The 17,936-nt window shown below is 37.4% G+C and overlaps 1 pseudogene; it reads right to left on the bottom strand.

The window, feature by feature from the left end:
• Positions 1–101: 101 nt before the first annotated feature.
• LOC113732244 (cellulose synthase A catalytic subunit 3 [UDP-forming]-like) lies at positions 102–17,725 on the bottom strand (annotated as a pseudogene).
• Between the last annotated feature and the right edge of the window lie 211 nt (positions 17,726–17,936).

Below are 17,936 nucleotides of genomic sequence, written 5' to 3'. Positions count from 1 at the left end.
TATTTTGAGCTGCCAAGTTTAGGTTACTCTGAAATACAAAATAAACTGCTCATAACATTTTAAAATTGCAATTTTACATAGCAAAATAAAGCAAAAGCTGCTGAACAAATGAATGACTTTACATTACTGAATAAATGAACTGCCTAGTGCATGCACTAAATTACAAGGGTGCTTACTATCAGTTGGGTATGAAGTGGGCTTAGAAAAACAAATACAATAAACAGGTCTGGGCAATCTCTCCTTTCAAGAAAGCTTAACCAACAAAATTTACTCGTCTGTTCATGGCACATCTTTGGAACAGTGTATATTACTACTAATTTCTGCACAAAATGTATGACTTCACAGACAAAACAGGTACACGGCCAAGCCTGGCCAATAAAAACCAACCCCTTATTCACTAAAGGGTTTGTCTGGAATGAAGTTTGTTGTTCGAGATCTCGATTTATTAACAGTTAATTCCACACTGCTCAACATCCGGGCCAGTAACTCTGGTGGTGAAGGGATCAATCCGCACCCACAACAAAGAGAAGCTGGAAGCAAGAAGGATTGACCACACGACCACAATGGTAGGTGTCCGGTTTTGGCGACCCATCAAACCTTTGAGGAAAGGATAGAGATGAACGATCACCCAGAAGGCAAAGAATAGCTTTCCAAAGAGGGGACCCCAAGACTGGTATCCACTGTTGATTGCATAGGAAATGCCTGCAACAACACCAACCAAGTTTACAATGAGGAGAGTTGCGGGGGGTATCAGAAGGGTTGTCCATTTGAACATGTAGAGTTCTGCAAAATCGCCATCCTCATCTGATGCCTTGGATGTGACTGTGAAGTTGGTATCAATTCCAGCAAGCACCTTGAGCAACCCTTGGACGACAGCGAAGAGATGAGCAGACACACCACCAATGACCCAAAACTGTTCATTCCTCCACCATTCATCAATGCCGACACCACTCCAACGCATCTCAAGAATACCAGTGGCAAAGATTGAAAGAAAGAGGGATATAAACCATATGCTGGCAAAGTTACTAATCTGCAACAAAAATGAGATTCAATAAGTTAGACAAAATAATGTTCATGAACTTTCCTTTTCAGATGCCTGAGATGCCAATATCAAATGCTGTTCTCAATTTAAATCAAGTGCTAATAGCAAAGCTGAACTCTAGCATGGTAAACGGTGACATGGAATATCTTTTCCTTTATAACACACAGAAAGGCGGTGAGGAAGAAATCAAAAGCAAAGATCCATATATGGAACACTTTCAGAATAGCAACCAGCTAAATGCCACCACATATTGACTTGAATGCAATCGACTATGGAATTTTCCATTAGTAGCACAGTACAAAAGTAATTTCTGAACAGAATAACTACTGACATTATGTAGTAATTGAAAGCCAAAAAAATACAACAAAAAAGGTAGACAGCACAAACCTGTGGAATAATAAACTTCCCAGTAAGTAGACAGACAGCAGGCAAAGTACAATAGATAAGGAGAGGAATGGCAGTGACTGGGTAAATGGTTGTATTGACATATGCAAATCTCTCTAGCCACTTCAGCCTTCCACCATACCCATACCATATGGGGCAATGCCGGCTGAAAAGAATTTCCACGGATCCTAAAGCCCATCGAAGCACCTGGCTCAGACGATCAGAAAGATTGATTGGAGCTGACCCCTTGAATGCGGGCCTCTGAGGCATGCAGTAAACTGAACGCCAGCCACGGGCATGCATCTTGAATCCTGTGAGAATATCTTCTGTGACGGAACCATAAATCCACCCAATCTGCAGAGACGGCAACATTGAGTAAAAAGAATGATTAATCTCATGTGCAGAACATAAAGTTGATCAAAAGTTGTGCCAAACATGTCATGATAATCAGGAAGGGCATGTGAAGGGAAAGAGGTCAACATTTCTCATGTTCAATAGTACAATAAAAAATGAGTAACTAAAGTTCATGGAAACAGATTGGTGCATTCAAAAAAGATGAATGCAATGTGGAAGTGATCAAAGTTACTTTGTCGTAGTTTGTAGAGTATGTTTAATTCAGAAAAAAAAAAAAAAAAAGGCTTCATTGTACATAACCTAGGTAGAGGTTTGGTTTAGATTTATCTATTGAGCAGATTTGGGCTTCAACATGAATTACTGATTTATTTCATATATAAATATAAACTACAGATTTGGGCTTATTGTGTGGTTTACGAACGAATCTCGTATAAACTACATTCCCAGTAAACATCTATATGAGAACTAGAACCCTTCAATATTCAGGAACGATTTAGAGTTCCTTGAATGACTTTTATTCTTCTCAAGACTTTCCTACGGTGCAAGGTAACTAAAATTTGTTTTCAGACTCGCTGAAACCACATATCTATGTTGATAGATGAGCGAACGCAATTAAAAATTCTAATTCAGCAAAACTATTATACTTATGTTTGTCCACAGATTCAAAGAAACATTTATAAAACAATTCAAACAGTTTCAACATTAATTAGCAAATTCAACAATACCTCACTTCCCCATTCTGTTTTATCCTCATATCCACAACTAATCACATGAATTGCTTCCTTTGAGAAGTGTCTCTGGTGTAGCAGACTGAGGGACACCACCATTCTCCATAAGAGTTGAAGCAACAAAAACGGCAGACTGACCAAATCTCTTCTCAAGGCTCATTTATGACATTAACAGTGACTTCTCATCATCAAATCCAGCACCTATTACCATCGCAAAACAATCATAGGGTCAGAACTTGTCAATATTAAAAACCAGTTCAAAGAAAGATGACACTCTAGATGACGTCAAGTAGATCTTTTGAGAGAGTATGAAATTCTTTCAAGAGAACAAAAATTTCATAGAGTCATCAAAGAGATATTTAGCAGTATTAAAACTGCTAAGGTGAAGTGGACATCTGAGAAGGATTTGTGCCAAAATACACTCACAGTGATATTGTAATAAACAAGATTCAAACTTAAATCAGTTTTACATCTATTGAAACTAGTTCCAATGTACACACACGAGGTCCAAACATAGAAGCCCACAAACCAGCTCTTACCAGCAAAGTAATCAGCTTTAAACAGGCATCTTACAATTTCTTGATCCTTGGAGAAGAGGGGACAAAGAAAAGGAAAAGAAAAGAAGAAAAACAACGACAACAAAAGGTAGCAGGAAAATAGGAAGTTGACTGTAGGCGTAACTTCATAAATGCCACACAAGCTTGTCAAATATATTAAGCTCATTGCATGTATTGTTTCTACAATTAAAAAAAAACAACGATATGGAAAAGCATATCTGCACCATCCCCCACGACTTAATCATGAAAACTATTCCAGAAATCAGATCTTGTACATATCCTTGATAAGCTTCATTTAACATAGTAAAATATAAGTTCTTTCCAATCTCTATCAAGAATGCACATGCATGAAACTAAGTATGGAGAGAGAGAGAGAGAGAGGCAGAGGGGAACAAATGGAGTGTGTGCATATGTTCATGAGTTTCCGTCTCTGCATCTATATAAATATACATTCAAGGTAAGAAACCAAATCAGATGTTATAAAGCAGTCATCTTTTCATATAGCACAAGCATAACACATCCAGTAACCAGTATTGTACCTTCAACTCCTTCCTCTATAGTCTATATCCTCCAAGCTGAAGATGGGCACAGTAGGATCAACATGCTTGCTAGACTTCTTTTTGTCCGATCCCTTCTTACTTGACTTAGAACTGTTCTTTTTTGATCTACCGAAGCAAGAAGAAAATAGACCTGGTTTTTTGTGCTTAGGTTTGTGAGGAGGCTCATAACCATACAGAGCTGTTCTGTTAAAGACACATCCAGTACCCACATAAACTGGTCCTTGAATGCCATCCAAACCTCTCAAGTTTATCTAATGAACATAGATAAAGAATTATTTTCAGTGGATGGAAAAAAAAAACACTCACAATACCATCAAATCTGTGGAAATTGAACATAAAACTTTATATGAAAAATGGAAGTCATAGAGAAAAGAAAAAGATAAAGTTAACAAGTAATGAAAAACTCACATCAAAGAACACAGTGTTTCGATTTGCATAACGATCACTCCTATCAATACCATCAAATCTCTGTGGAAATTGAACATAACAAACATATTTTCCAAGGTTGGGATCCATCAGAAAGCACATTGCTTCTCGCAAAGCCTTGCTGTTGTTTACATAGTGATCACAATCAAGATTCAACAAGAAAGGTCCATTTGTAAGAACAGCAGAAACACGAACCTACAGGAAAATGCGGATCATAACTCAATAGAAGTGCCAAGACGAGGACAGAAGGAGAATCAGACAATTACTCATTTGCTTACAAGAGCATTCATAGCACCAGCTTTCTTGTGATGTTGGAAGCCTGGACGCTTCTCACGAGAAACATAGACTAATCTAGGCAGTTATTTACCCTCGCTGTCAAGACCTCCACTTTGCCCCAAGAAAACCTGTTAATAATGAAGGAAAACAGAAATAAACTGAAGCAAGTAAACACACTATGACAACTCAACTTCCTGGTGCATAATACATAAAAATCAAGCAAACAACAGCTCCAATTCCATAAAGCCATCCCCCATCTTAACCCATGAAGCCTGACCAAAAGGCTAACAACTGTTACTTGTGCCCTCCTCCCCCTCCCCCCAACACCCACCCCACTAACAGCAAATGAAAAAAACCAAAAAAAAAAATCTCAACATAGAGGACAAAAAGACCACAAAATAGGAAAGCCAAATAAAGAAAAATTGACTTAAAAGCTTTTAATTAACATGTTACATGGACCGAGCTGACAAAATATTAAAACGAAGAAAAAGGATACCTGAATCATGCCTGGATGATCCCTAGTGTTATTTCCAGGCCAAGGTGTACCATCTTGCATGATCCATCCTTCTTCAGGAACTTTCTGGGCTTTAGCAACTAGCGCGTTGATATGTATTTTGAACTCCTCATACTCTCTCTACAGAACAAGCAGACAATATAATGTTAAAGTAAGCAAGCACCAAAAGAGCAAGAAAAACTTAATTTTACCAAGTGTTGCTCCTACCTTCATGGCCCTACGATCTTTCGCAAATGAAGGGTGAACTTTATCTTTCAAATAATCGATCTTCTGGGTAAAATACCACTCTGGAGCCCTTGGTTCAATGCTGTACTTTTTGCAGAAAGGAACCCATTTTCTTGCAAATTCTGATGTTTCTGATAGAGCTTCAAATGTCAACATAGCTGCACCATCATCGGAGACATAGCATGACACCTTGTCAACTGGATAGTCAACTGCAAGAATGGACAGGACAGTATTGGCTGTAACAAGAGGAGGCTCCTTCAGAGGATCAACAGTACTGACAAAAATATCAACAGCAGCTAATTGAGATGGCTCCCCTTCACGATCATATCTGTTACACATAACAGAATTTGCCACTTTAACAACTGAGAGACAGGCCAATATCGAAAATACTGAACCTAGAAGATTCTAGAAAAGAATAAATGATGCAAACAAATAGAGATGGTCTGACCTAAGTGCAAGCCTGTCAAGGTATGTTTCTCAATTCACAGGAAGCCACTTCGGGAACTGATCCAAAATCCAAGAGATAGCAAACCAAATCTCACATATCACAGACATCAGCCAAAGAGGATACGCATTGGACACAGGATTTGTTATTCGGTAGTGCAAGAAAATGCAAAGAATAGCTAGCCGGAGGACAATAACCATCCTGTAAGGATTAATCCTGGATGACGGAATAGAAACCTTTCTCGAAAGAGGCTGACGAGCTTCATCATTCCTGTCATCACAAGTAATAAAAAAAAATCAATTGCTAACTGTTATCATAACAAAACATCAAAGGACCAGAATTTGCTCAGAAGGACAAGCAAGAGGCAAAATGAAATCAGAGTGCAACATATCTTACAGCATAGAAAAGCATCATATGCAATTAAAACAGTTTTTAATTTTCGCTAGCAGACACATTGATAAACTAGGATAAAGGAAAAGGCCATACACATCCCCACAATTGATAGCAATTTGGATACCAAAGAACATGCTTAAGCATCATCCTGTTTTTGTTTAGCAAAGACATGCTAATTATGTATGTTAAGAGAATATAAGTATTCTTGTGGATAATAAATTAGTTAGGGTATTCTTGTAAATAGTTTGTTAGGTTTGTACTTCTATAAATACTAGTTGGTCACTTATAATACAGTGACTAGATGTTTCCCTCCCAAGATACCTGTTAACATGGTATCAGAGCAAAAGTCCTAGGGTTAGGGGTAAACATCTAGCAAAAATACTGTTCACGCAGTACTGTTCACCGCGGCACTGTTCACACCGTTACTGTTCACGACATACTGTTCACGAGTATTGTTCACGGCGGCACTGTTCGCACCGTTACTGTTCACTGCGAACTGTTCACGCAGCACTGTTCGTCTCGAGTTTTGACCTTTTCTTTTATTTGAAGTGATATTCGCTATGGTTGAAAGTTTTGCTAATGAGGTTACCATTGATCAAGTTGAATCAAGTTCTTCAGTACATGGGTCTCAGAAAACTGTTACTATATCCGAGGAAGAGTATGTTAAATTCTTACAGTACCAAGCTACAAGTCACGCATCTCTTCCCTCTGCTTCTTTAGCACAAAAAGGTAATGACTCATGGATTATTGACTCCGGAGCTACTGATCATATGTCAGGTACCTCTAAAAAATTTTCTAATTTTCAAGAGTCTACTTCCTTTCCTCATGTTACTTTAACTGATGGATCTACCACTAAAGTTAAAGGACTAGGCACTGTAGAAGTTAACCCATCTCTTCCGTTGTCTTCTGTTCTTTACGTACCCACTTTGCCCTTTAATTTAATGTCTGTTAGTAAGTTCACTAAATCTCTACAGTGCTCAGTTATTTTTTCTCCTGATTTCGTTGTCATTCAGGATTTGAAGACAAAGAGAACGATTGGTGGAGGGCATGAGCATAATGGTCTTTATTTTCTTAACTTCAATGGTCCGATTGCATGTCCTGCTACTGTTTCTCCTCTTGAAATTCACTGTCGTTTGGGTCATTCGTCTTTACAAAATTTGAAAAAGTTGGTTCCTACTTTGAGTCAGTTGTTTTCGTTAGAATGTGAGTCTTGTCAGTTAGGAAAGCATCATCGTGTTTCTTTTGCTCCTAGAGTCAATAAACGGGTTTCTGAATCCTTTAAGCTAGTTCATTCTGATGTTTGGGGTCCTAGTCGAGTCGCTTCCAAGTTAGGTTTTAAATATTTTGTAATCTTTGTTGACGATTTTTCAAGAGTTACATGGCTTTATTTAATGAAAAATCGTTCAGAATTATATTCCCTTTTTTGTGCATTTGTTACAGAAATAAAGAATCAATTTGGTGTGCCTGTACGTATACTTCGCAGTGATAATGCGAAAGAATATTTTTCCACTCCTTTTAATATCTTCATGACTAAGTCCGGTATTATTCATCAATTCTCTTGTCCTCACACTCCACAACAGAATGGAGTTGTTGAAAGAAAAATTGGACACTTAATCGAGGTTGCTCGGACACTTATGTTGTACATGAATGTGCCCAAACAATTTTGGAGTGATGCAGTTCTAACTGCGTGTTATTTAATTAATCGCATGCCATCTAATATTCTTGGAGGCCAATTACCTCACTCCGTTCTTTTTCCTCATGAATCTGTGTTTAAATTACCTCATCATATTTTTGGGTGTGTGTGTTTTGTTCATTAGCTTGCTCTCGGGGTGGATAAATTAGATTCGCGTGCCATTAAATGTATTTTCTTAGAATACGCACGAGCGCAAAAGGGGTATAGATGTTACAGTCCAGTTTTAAATCGTTTTTTCACTTGTGCTGATGTTACTTTCTTTGAATCCACTCCTTATTTTATGAAGCAAGGTATGTCTTGTGAGTTAAACCAGTGTCCCTCTTTTTCTTCTCCTATTTTACCAGTCCCTTCCCCTTTATTTCCTGAGTTATCTAGTCTACCAGATTCCATAGCTCGATTATCTCATCCTCATCTTCAAGTTTACTCTCGTCGTTCCATGGTTGAGAGAGTTCCTGATATGCCACGCACTTCACCAATTAACTCTCAATCTTCAAATCCAGGTATGACGCCCTCCTCTGAGTTAGATCTTCCTATTGCTTTACGCAAAGGTAAGAGACATTGTACTTCCCATCCTATTTCTAATTTTGTTTCTTATTCTCGTCTCTCTATGTCATATTCTTCTTTTGTTGCTTCCCTTGATTCTATCTCCATTCCTAAATCTATTACCTATGCTCTTAATCATCCTGGTTGGAATTAGCTATGCAAGAAGAGATGTCTGCTTTGGAACAAAATGGTACTTGGGATCTTGTCCCTCGTCCTTCAGGTAAGCCTTTTGTTGGTTGTAAATGGGTGTACACTATAAAAGTGCAGCCTAATGGTTCTATTGATAGATTGAAGGCTCGTCTGGTAGTTAGAAGATTTACTCAGGTGTATGGAGTGGACTACTTAGAAACATTTTCTCCTGTTGCAAAGATTACCTCTGTTCGTCTTCTTATCTCTTTGGCAACAACTTATAATTGGCCATTGCATCAGTTGGATGTGAAAAATGCATTTCTGCATGGAGATTTGGAAGAAGAGGTATATATGGAACAACCTCCTGGATTTGTTGTTCAGGGGGAGAATCCGCGATTGGTTTGTCGTTTGAAAAAAATCCTTATATGGATTGAAACAGTCTCCGAGGGCTTGGTTTGGCCGGTTTAGTAGTGTTGTCATGAAGTTCGGTCTGACAAGATGTGGAGTAGATCACTCTGTATTTTATCGGCATTCTAATGCTGGTAAAATTTTATTAGTTGTTTATGTGGATGATATTGTGATTACAGGTGATGATGTTGTGGAGATCCAGAAACTTAAATCCAATCTGCAGGCAAACTTTCAGACAAAGGATTTAGATCATCTACAGTATTTTTTGGGTATTGAGGTAGCTCGGTCTAAATATGGGATTTATTTATGTCAAAGAAAATATGTACTTGATATGTTGAGTGAAGTTGGGATGTTAGGTTGCTGACCTGTGGATACTCCTATGGATCCCAATGTGAAATTAGCAAGAGATCAAGGTGCATTACTTGATGATCCTAAGCAATATCGAAGACTTGTGGGTAAATTAAATTATCTCACTGTAATAAGACCTGACATTTCGTTTGCAGTGAGTGTTGTGAGTCAATTTCTTGATACCCCTCGTACTAGTCATTGGAATGCTGTTATACGGATTCTCAGGTATCTTAAGAGTGCTCCTGGAAAAGGGTTGCTGTATCAAAATCATGGACACACTGATATTGAAGGATATAGTGATACAGATTGGGCTAATTCTGCCTCAAATCGAAGATCGACTATAGGATATTGTGTGTTTGTTGGTGGTAATTTAGTGTCGTGGAAGAGTAAGAAGCAAACAGTTGTATCCAGATCAAGTGCAGAATCTGAATACCGCGCTATGGCTCACACTGTGTGTGAGTTGGTTTGGTTAAAGAGCATGTTACTGGAACTTGGGTTTGAGCATAAACAGCCTATGAATTTAGTGTGTGATAATCAGGTGGCTGTTCATATTGCGTCTAATCCAATGTTTCATGAAAGGACAAAACATATTGAAGTTGATTGTCATTTCATTCGAGAGAAATTGCTTGACGGGGTCATCAAGACATCTCATGTACCGTCTGTAGATCAATTGGTTGATGTGTTTACCAAGAGTTTAAGGGGCTCTAGGGTGAAATACATTTGTAACAAGTTGGGTGCTTATGATATATATGCTCCAACTTGAGGGGGAGTGTTAAGAGAATATAAGTATTCTTGTAGATAATAAATTAGTAAGGGTATTCTTGTAAATAGTTTGTTAGGTTTGTACTCCTATAAATACTAGTTGGTCACTCATAATACAGTGACTAGATGTTTTCCTCCCAAGATACCTGTTAATAATATACTTGCACCGACACACGACTAGTAGGATAAACAACTTCGGTCAGAACTCACAGTAGAGAATCATCCACCAACACATCTGTGTTCGCATCAATATCTCCCACTCCTCTTTCAGAAGGAGGATGGCTAGTGGTCATCGGAACAACGTTCTTCTCCTGCTTCATTTTCCATCCATCCACTCTCTCTTTCCAGGCAACATTTCCCAACCCTGGAGAACGAAACTCTCTTACAGGATCCACAACCCGTATATTAGCTGCACATAACAAAATACATTCTTGAGATTCCAATAACAAGTAAAGGCCATGGCATAAACTAAGATGATACTCAACAAACAAAGAGAGCTTACGTGATTGATTCATGTCAGACCCGTAAGGAAGCTGATGGATGCGTTTAACACCACCAGGATGGCCTGGCGATGCCATTGACAGGCGTCCAAGAGATGCTTGAGACAACTCCCCAGAAACCTAAAAATCAAGTGTTACTAAAGATTAGTCTGCTTGTGCTAAAAAATTCAGGCACCAAGTGCAAAATAAGAATCCAAAAACATACATCTGTTCCATTTGTTAGCAAAGGAATGTTATTGTTGGATACTTCTTTATCATATTTCGGTAACTCAACATCTTCACCACATCCGTAAGTCATATGCCAGCTCAACATGCGCTCGGCAACCTTTTGCTTCTCATTTTGAGTTTCTGCAGAGTAACGAACATCACTTACATTATCATCAGCAGAACCATCCTCCTCTCCATCACCATCAATTTCAGGGCTTCCTGCAGTTTGACAAATTTAGCAATGTCAGACATCAGGTGATGAGAAAGTCAATATCTTGATCTTGATAGACAATCCACATATGAACACAGTCAAAGTAGGAATGGACAAAATTAGCAAAATCAATTGTATTATGCCAAAAATCAATAGACAATCCACATATGACAACTTGCTTGATATTCTATAACATAAGGTGCAATATCAATTTTTCAACTGTGTTATTCTGCCAAAAACAACGCCAATTATGGAAAAAGATGTGTTGTTTATCAATTGCTAAAATACTTTCGGAATTCCCTCATTTCTATATGAATTCTAGTTCTGTGAATGCACTTCAAATCATCCATCTCTCTAGTAAAGGTACACCTTCAGTCCCATTATCAAGCTTTCAGCAATCATACATGAACCATAAAAATCTTGTACCAAGTATACCTTTATGTCTCTTGTATCTGGTTTTGCACTGAGGGCAAGACTGATTTCCATCCTTCCTCTCATATTCATAACATGGCCTGCATACAGGGAATGCACAGACATCACAAGCAACAAATGGCTTCCCATCCACAGTTTTGCCAACAGTATCACCACAGATCTGGCAAACCTGCCCACCTAAATTCTTCAAGACCTTCCCCTGTAATAAAATCATCACATTTTCCAGCATTCAAATACGGTCATTAAATTTACCAATCTAAATTCACTAAGATGATAATTAACTTTCATACACATTATATTAAAAAAAAAACTGATATTGACGACATACACATTTCCAATTCAAGAAAATGTTAAAAAATGCAGTACCTACAAAACATTTTCATTTTTTTAAGAGCAGCAGAAGAAAAAGGTTTCAATTTTTCCTAAGTTGAATAACCACTAACCTTAGTTTCTCCTTCTGATTCCATGGTCGACTTAATAGCTTCAAATGTCAGCCACTGGATTTGCGCTCAAAAATCCAGATCCTCACGCAATGTGAGCAGAATCCACATGCCAAGAACCTTCAAATTCTTTCCCAAAGCAAAATAATCTCTGCTAACTAAACAAAGTCCCTCAAATTACAAATTCTTTTAACTAAACAAAAAGTCCCTCAAATTACAGATCAGATGAAAAATCAAAAAACCTACCTGAAAAGTTAACTTAAAAAAAAATCACGCTCCACTAAAATCTGCAACATCGACGAAGTTTTTTTCTGAAATGATACAAATAATCTAATTTTCAATCCCTGATCTTTCTGTAACAAAACTTCAGCTTCCATTCAACATTTAAATGAAGTAAACCAACAGTCAACCTCAACTGATCCCATTACCAAAAAAGAAAATAATTTTGCCATTTACTGACATAATTTTCTCTAATAACCCACTTAAATGAAGCTAGCAAAGCAATGCCCACACCCACATGCATCTTTACCCATTAAACTATTCACACTTCAGATCTCAAATCACTAAAAAACAAAGAAAATGAGGACACGTACCTCAAGATCTAGGCTTTACGGCTTGCAATCTCTGCCGACAAAATTATCCACTACAGTATATCACTAGCCAGAAAACCTTCAATCTCAAACCCGATTAGCACAATTCAGAGCTGAGAAATAAGAGAAAGAGTTCCAATGCTGCAAGAACTAACAGAATTGAAATCGACCCAGTTCAGTTCAGACCTCAAAACCGACAGCCCATCAACTCTTTCTCTCTCTTTTCTCAAGAGAGATGTCTGCGTCTGTGGGCAGCTATTTTCCAGCAATAAGTAATAAAGGGAAAGGTGGGGCATAACTATAAAATAACACCGGCAAATTAAATAATTAGATAAAAATGAGGACTAATAATTGATAATGAATTGATTTTGGCTTAGAAAAGACGAAAGCGATAGAGAAGCTGTAAATGAGCTGCTGCTAAGAAGCAAGAAAAAGAAGACGACTAGTGGAGTTGTTGGGATTGATATGATGAAACTAGGAGGCATGAACGCGCTTCGCGCGATAGAAATATAAAATGCCCTGTCCAGTTTTGAAGTAATAAAAATAACAATTTATTTAGAAAAGTATATTTTTTAGTATAGTTATTCCACAAGTTAAGTTTTGTTGATACTTTTTGGCCGTTTCTCACAAAGCCTCTAGTCAATGGCAACCGTCAACTTGCATTTTTTGCAAAACCATTTCTGGTGCAAAAATGGAACCAATGTAGTATATAATATAGAGCAAGAAAAAAAAGAGCATCCCACGAGTTGGTTATTTACTCATTGAGAAAATTTTGTGGCCTATAATAGCAAACACAGTTGGAGTTAAACAAGCCTATAATGTTGTCTAATAGACTACAATCTTAAGCATCCATTCAACACTATATCAAAGTTTCACGATGACAACTGTTTGAGGGGGCCTATACAGAACATGAAATTATGAATCTCTTAAAGACTGTATTCACCTCTTCAGCCAGTGACAAGAACTTTTGAGACTCATCACAAGCATAACCAGAAGAACCTAGAACTAACATTCCCGGAGCAAAACATGCTAAATCATCCATCCGCACATAATTTTGAAAGACAAATATTATAAATTAATAATTACTCCTCCACAAAACAATTAGGATATTTAATCTTTCAAGTTCACACGTCACCTTTGTCAGTTAGGGAATTTCCAATCTTTTCACAGATATATGCAAAGGATGAAGGGGTAGTTCTCTTAACCAAGCTTGAAAGACCTTTCATTGATGTCTCCCACATTTCTCTGCTTGCAGATTCATGAGAAGAGTTACTTCTCCAGGATATTCTAAGTTTATCTCAAAGTGTGAAAAAGAACTTAAGACAACAAAGTAAAGAAATCTACTCCATGCTCAACAACAATGCAATAAGCAATATGTACATTAAACTTCAATGTCATTAGTCTCTCGCTTTGAGCTCATAATACATTTTTCTAATCCCATATACGTGACTTTTCTTTTACCTATATTTTCTCAGGATAGCTGACACACTTTGATACAAGTCTATATATATATATAGACATACACACACACACACAAACATTAAAATAGAAATGTGAATGATTTGCAGAAAGTATGCCTTTTGGGAAAAGATCGATATATCTAAGGAAAGAAATGCCAATGTTTACCTGTAATGATTTACAGAAGCAGTTTTGTTTCCTTGTATCCACACCTTAAGTAAATATTCATAAAAGCTGCCAAAAGAAGAGCTTTTACCATTATTCAGATTACAAATAATACAAAGTAAAGAAAAGAAAAAGTATATTTTCAAAGCCATGGAAATGAGATATACAGGAGGATAATTTTGAAGGGACCTAAATGAAAAACAAATGCTATCTATAGATTATGAGATAATTATAGAGCAAGTACTGCTAAGGAATGTAAACATATTGAATAGATTGTATTTGTCCCCCATAGCCCCAGAAGCGATGGTAGAATAGGATGTTGTGCCCCTCTGGGGATTAACATAGATGGGAAGCAAACCATCAGCAGGAAAGGTCCTACTAAGAAATAAATAACATTCTCCACCTGAAAGTAATGGATATGAATCATCAGCTGTCTGTTAGAAACTTATTGGGAAAAAAAGGTCTATCCTTATCTAACTTAGCCAAAATTCTCTCTTGTTCGAGCACCATAAAATCTTAATATACACTTTGACTATTAAAACTTTCATAAAATGTTCATCTCTTTTTGTCTCTCTCAGACGCACAGAAGAAGGAAAAGGGGGAATGAGCGAGCGAATTACTTGAAAGTGTAAGGAGCTAGTTTTTGGATACCTTCTGCCGATACTTTGGGTTTCCAGTCCTTTGAGAAAGAGCAATAAACTCCAGCTGCTCTATACCAGAATCAGCTAAAATACTATCAACCTGAGAAAAGGTAAAGTTTTACACAATTTGTCATACATATGTATACTCAAGGCATAGACATGACAATGAGCAGAGACAATGCAAGTAGTTCATGTAGAGAAGTAGAAATACAGAAGTTGATTGGGAGATACATGATTTAAATGTAAAGAAAGCCAGGATTAATAAGAGCAATGTAAAGCTCAATTGCCATTATATAATTGTGAAGAATCAGGGAATATTCAGATAATTATTGTGGCAGGTATTGCTATTATTATATCGTGCAACTGAGTCTTGAAAGGACCCACAACAATTTTGTTTTGCTTAAAAGTATAGCAAAAGTCACAGTTGGACAATGAACTTGAGTCTAAATGTTTCATGAAACAGAAAACAAATTAACATATGTATCAACTTACACCAGTCCATCCGGGATTATGCGGATTCCCGTGAGCCAAGCTAATAACGTTATAAGGAATGCTAGAAGGTGTGTCCTATGTAGGCAGTAGCCTATCCGCAATATCCTGAGCCTTTTCAAGGAAAACCTTATCCCCAGACAGATCATATGCACGGAGAAGTCCTCCTACCACTCTGGATTTTGTTATGAAAAATTCATAACCACCAGTTATATGAATGTCTTGTCTACCTCCATTTAAAAAGTTGACAAGAATTTCATATGTTAAAACTTATACAAAGGAAAAGATGAAAACACAAAACTAAAAACACATGAAACATTAAACCTTATAAAACAACCTTATGGTTGTTTCAAACACACTTGCATCATAGTTTTTGTTAAAATCCAAGGAATTTGCAACCCACTTGCCACCAAATGACCAGATAAGATTAGATAGGAAAAATGGGTAAGCAAATACTTACCGATTAAAGACACTTTGCAATTAAAAAATCACCTTACTACAGTGAAACTTTCAGGAGGGGGGAGGGAAAGCAAATTTGGACAAAGATAGTGACAACTTATACGTGTGTGAACAAAGATATAGCAATCATTTTTTAACATGGTGACTACAGAAAAACTAAACAGCAAGTGGAAATTCTATGACATTGCTGCTAATCTTCAATGAAGAAAAAGTCAACAAGCAAAATTTACATTTACGCAAGTGGCTCAAATGTCTTAACTTGTTTTACACTGCCAACTTCATTTTCTTTCTTGAAATTAAAGCATAAAGGGTTTTGGACAGAAATCAAATCCAGCACCGTGGCTATACCAAAACGAAAAAATACCAAGTATGGTTGTCTTCAAATTGGTGTAATTCCTACCTTCTTAACCCGTACAAAACCTTCAACTCTACATCCTCCTGCTGAGGGCGCAGGTCTTTTTGGATCTTTTGTCTTGTCAGATTTATCCTCTAAAGCAAGTCTTTTAGACTCCAATGAAACAGATGCAACCAAAGTTTCCATTGTCTGCAAATAATTAAAAAACCCAGTAATGCCACATATATAATAGGTGACAACATCAACACCTATGCAGGACTACACCATTCAATCATAGGTTTCTAGTATAGAAAAATGATATCAACTGCATTGATAGATATGCAGAGTCATGCTACATATACATTTCCCTTTTCCTTCATTTATTTAATTTTTGTTTTGTTCTTTTACTTCCTTGCTTTTCTTCACCTTATTTTTGCCTTTCCCGTTTAAAACTTTACGCATGCAACTCACTATTGTTTCTTACCTGGACCAGACTTTCAGTGTCTTGATCGCCAAAATATGATTCATGCTCATGATGCCCATGTTCATCCCTATATTAAAACAGACAACAAACTTTTGATTTGAATACAGAAAATTCAAATATTACATAAGGTCATTATAAATGAAAATTTCTGCTACTTAAAGCTAAAGAAGAGAAAAGTTTGCACTACAGAAGGGAATTTTTAATGAGAAAGTTCAGATTAACCAAGACAAACATATAATAAGCAAACGGTTTTTAACAGGCAACAAAGGTCAAAGAATCAAATTTGGACAAAGATAGTGACAACTTATACGTGTGTGAACAAAGATAGCAAAGAAGGTTTAATACAGAGAAAAAGTAAAATTCTGGACCAACATTCATATTAGTGCCATACAGCAGCCTAGCAGATATTGCGCATAGTCCACTTTATGTCTAGGACCCTTTCCACCGAACCTAATAATGCAAGTATTATCAAATTAAATTCAACTTTAATGTCAACGAAAAGGAGAACAAGGTATAAAAAATGAAACTGAAACATTAGAAAATTTCCAACAGGAACATTGCAAGCAAATTCCGAGTATGAAGCTATTGGACAAGGCCAACAAATCATAAGTAAGGATGACAAAAAGAGAATTTAAAAAAAAAAAACTTCTTGAGCAGTTCTCCATTAATTTTTTTTAGTCCAAGAGAGATTTTAAGATCTTACAAGAAGAAAGGAGAAATGGAGAATTAAACCAGTAATATAGGCAGCTACCTCCTTTTCATTATTTCTTCGGCTGTCTTGAAGTCATTGCAAAAAGCTTCTGTCCACAACCGTTACGCCAAACATCCCGATCAGGCACACCTTCAGTAAAATAATTTTGCCCTCCTGAAGTAGCCTCTGTCAAATCTGGATCTGGATCTAGATCAGAATTTGGATGTTTAAGGTCCAAAAATTGCTGCTGCAGAGCCATCACCTAAGCGGATCCTGTGGAAAAATAAAAAATAATTTTTGTATGGCCGACTATGGTAGCCACCAAGGAGCCCAGGACAAGGGACGGAAAAAATACGAACTCCAGAGGGGGGAGGAAAACAGGAAGCTTACAGAAAATATCGGAGTTCACTGGAAAGGAAGAAGGAGAAAGCTCGCGACGGAGGAGGAGGAAAAGCGAACGAACGGCACAAGATCTGGACCGATGCAGGCAACAGCGAAGGCGGTAGCTCCTTGGGCGGTAAGAAGACAATGGAATTGGCAGAACGGAATACCACACCGCAACAAAGCTTTGTACCAGTCTGAAGAGTACGCGGATAAGTGACAGAGCAACATTGTTGTGAGAAAAAAAAAGAAGAGAAAGAGAAAAGAATGACAGAAGAAAGAGAGAGAGAGCAGCTGCAGAGAGAAGGCAGCGGGAAGAGAGAATGCAGCAGAAGCACATGGATACTGGCAGCGAGGCCAGATGGGAAGCTAACGCGCACGGCGCGAAGGACTGAATGCTTCTCATCCACATGCCGGGCACGTGAGAGGACGACGAAAGTTTTGGCTGAATCCTGTTGGGACGTTATCTACTTATGTTGATAAGAGTGATGGAGATTGATATACTCACTCGGGAACTCCACCGACAGCGTAATGCTGGTTGCTAACTAATGGCTAAGACTTTCCTTTTAATTTCTTGTTTTTGAATTTTTGTTTTTTTTTTTACCGTTTGCTAATGGCTAAGACTTTCCTTTTCGAATTTCTTGTTTTTGAATTTTTTCTTTATTTA

The sequence above is a fragment of the Coffea arabica genome, chromosome 2e, assembly GCF_036785885.1.
Source record: "Coffea arabica cultivar ET-39 chromosome 2e, Coffea Arabica ET-39 HiFi, whole genome shotgun sequence".
In the NCBI taxonomy this organism is placed as follows: domain Eukaryota; kingdom Viridiplantae; phylum Streptophyta; class Magnoliopsida; order Gentianales; family Rubiaceae; genus Coffea; species Coffea arabica.
This window is presented reverse-complemented; position numbering and strand designations above follow the sequence as displayed.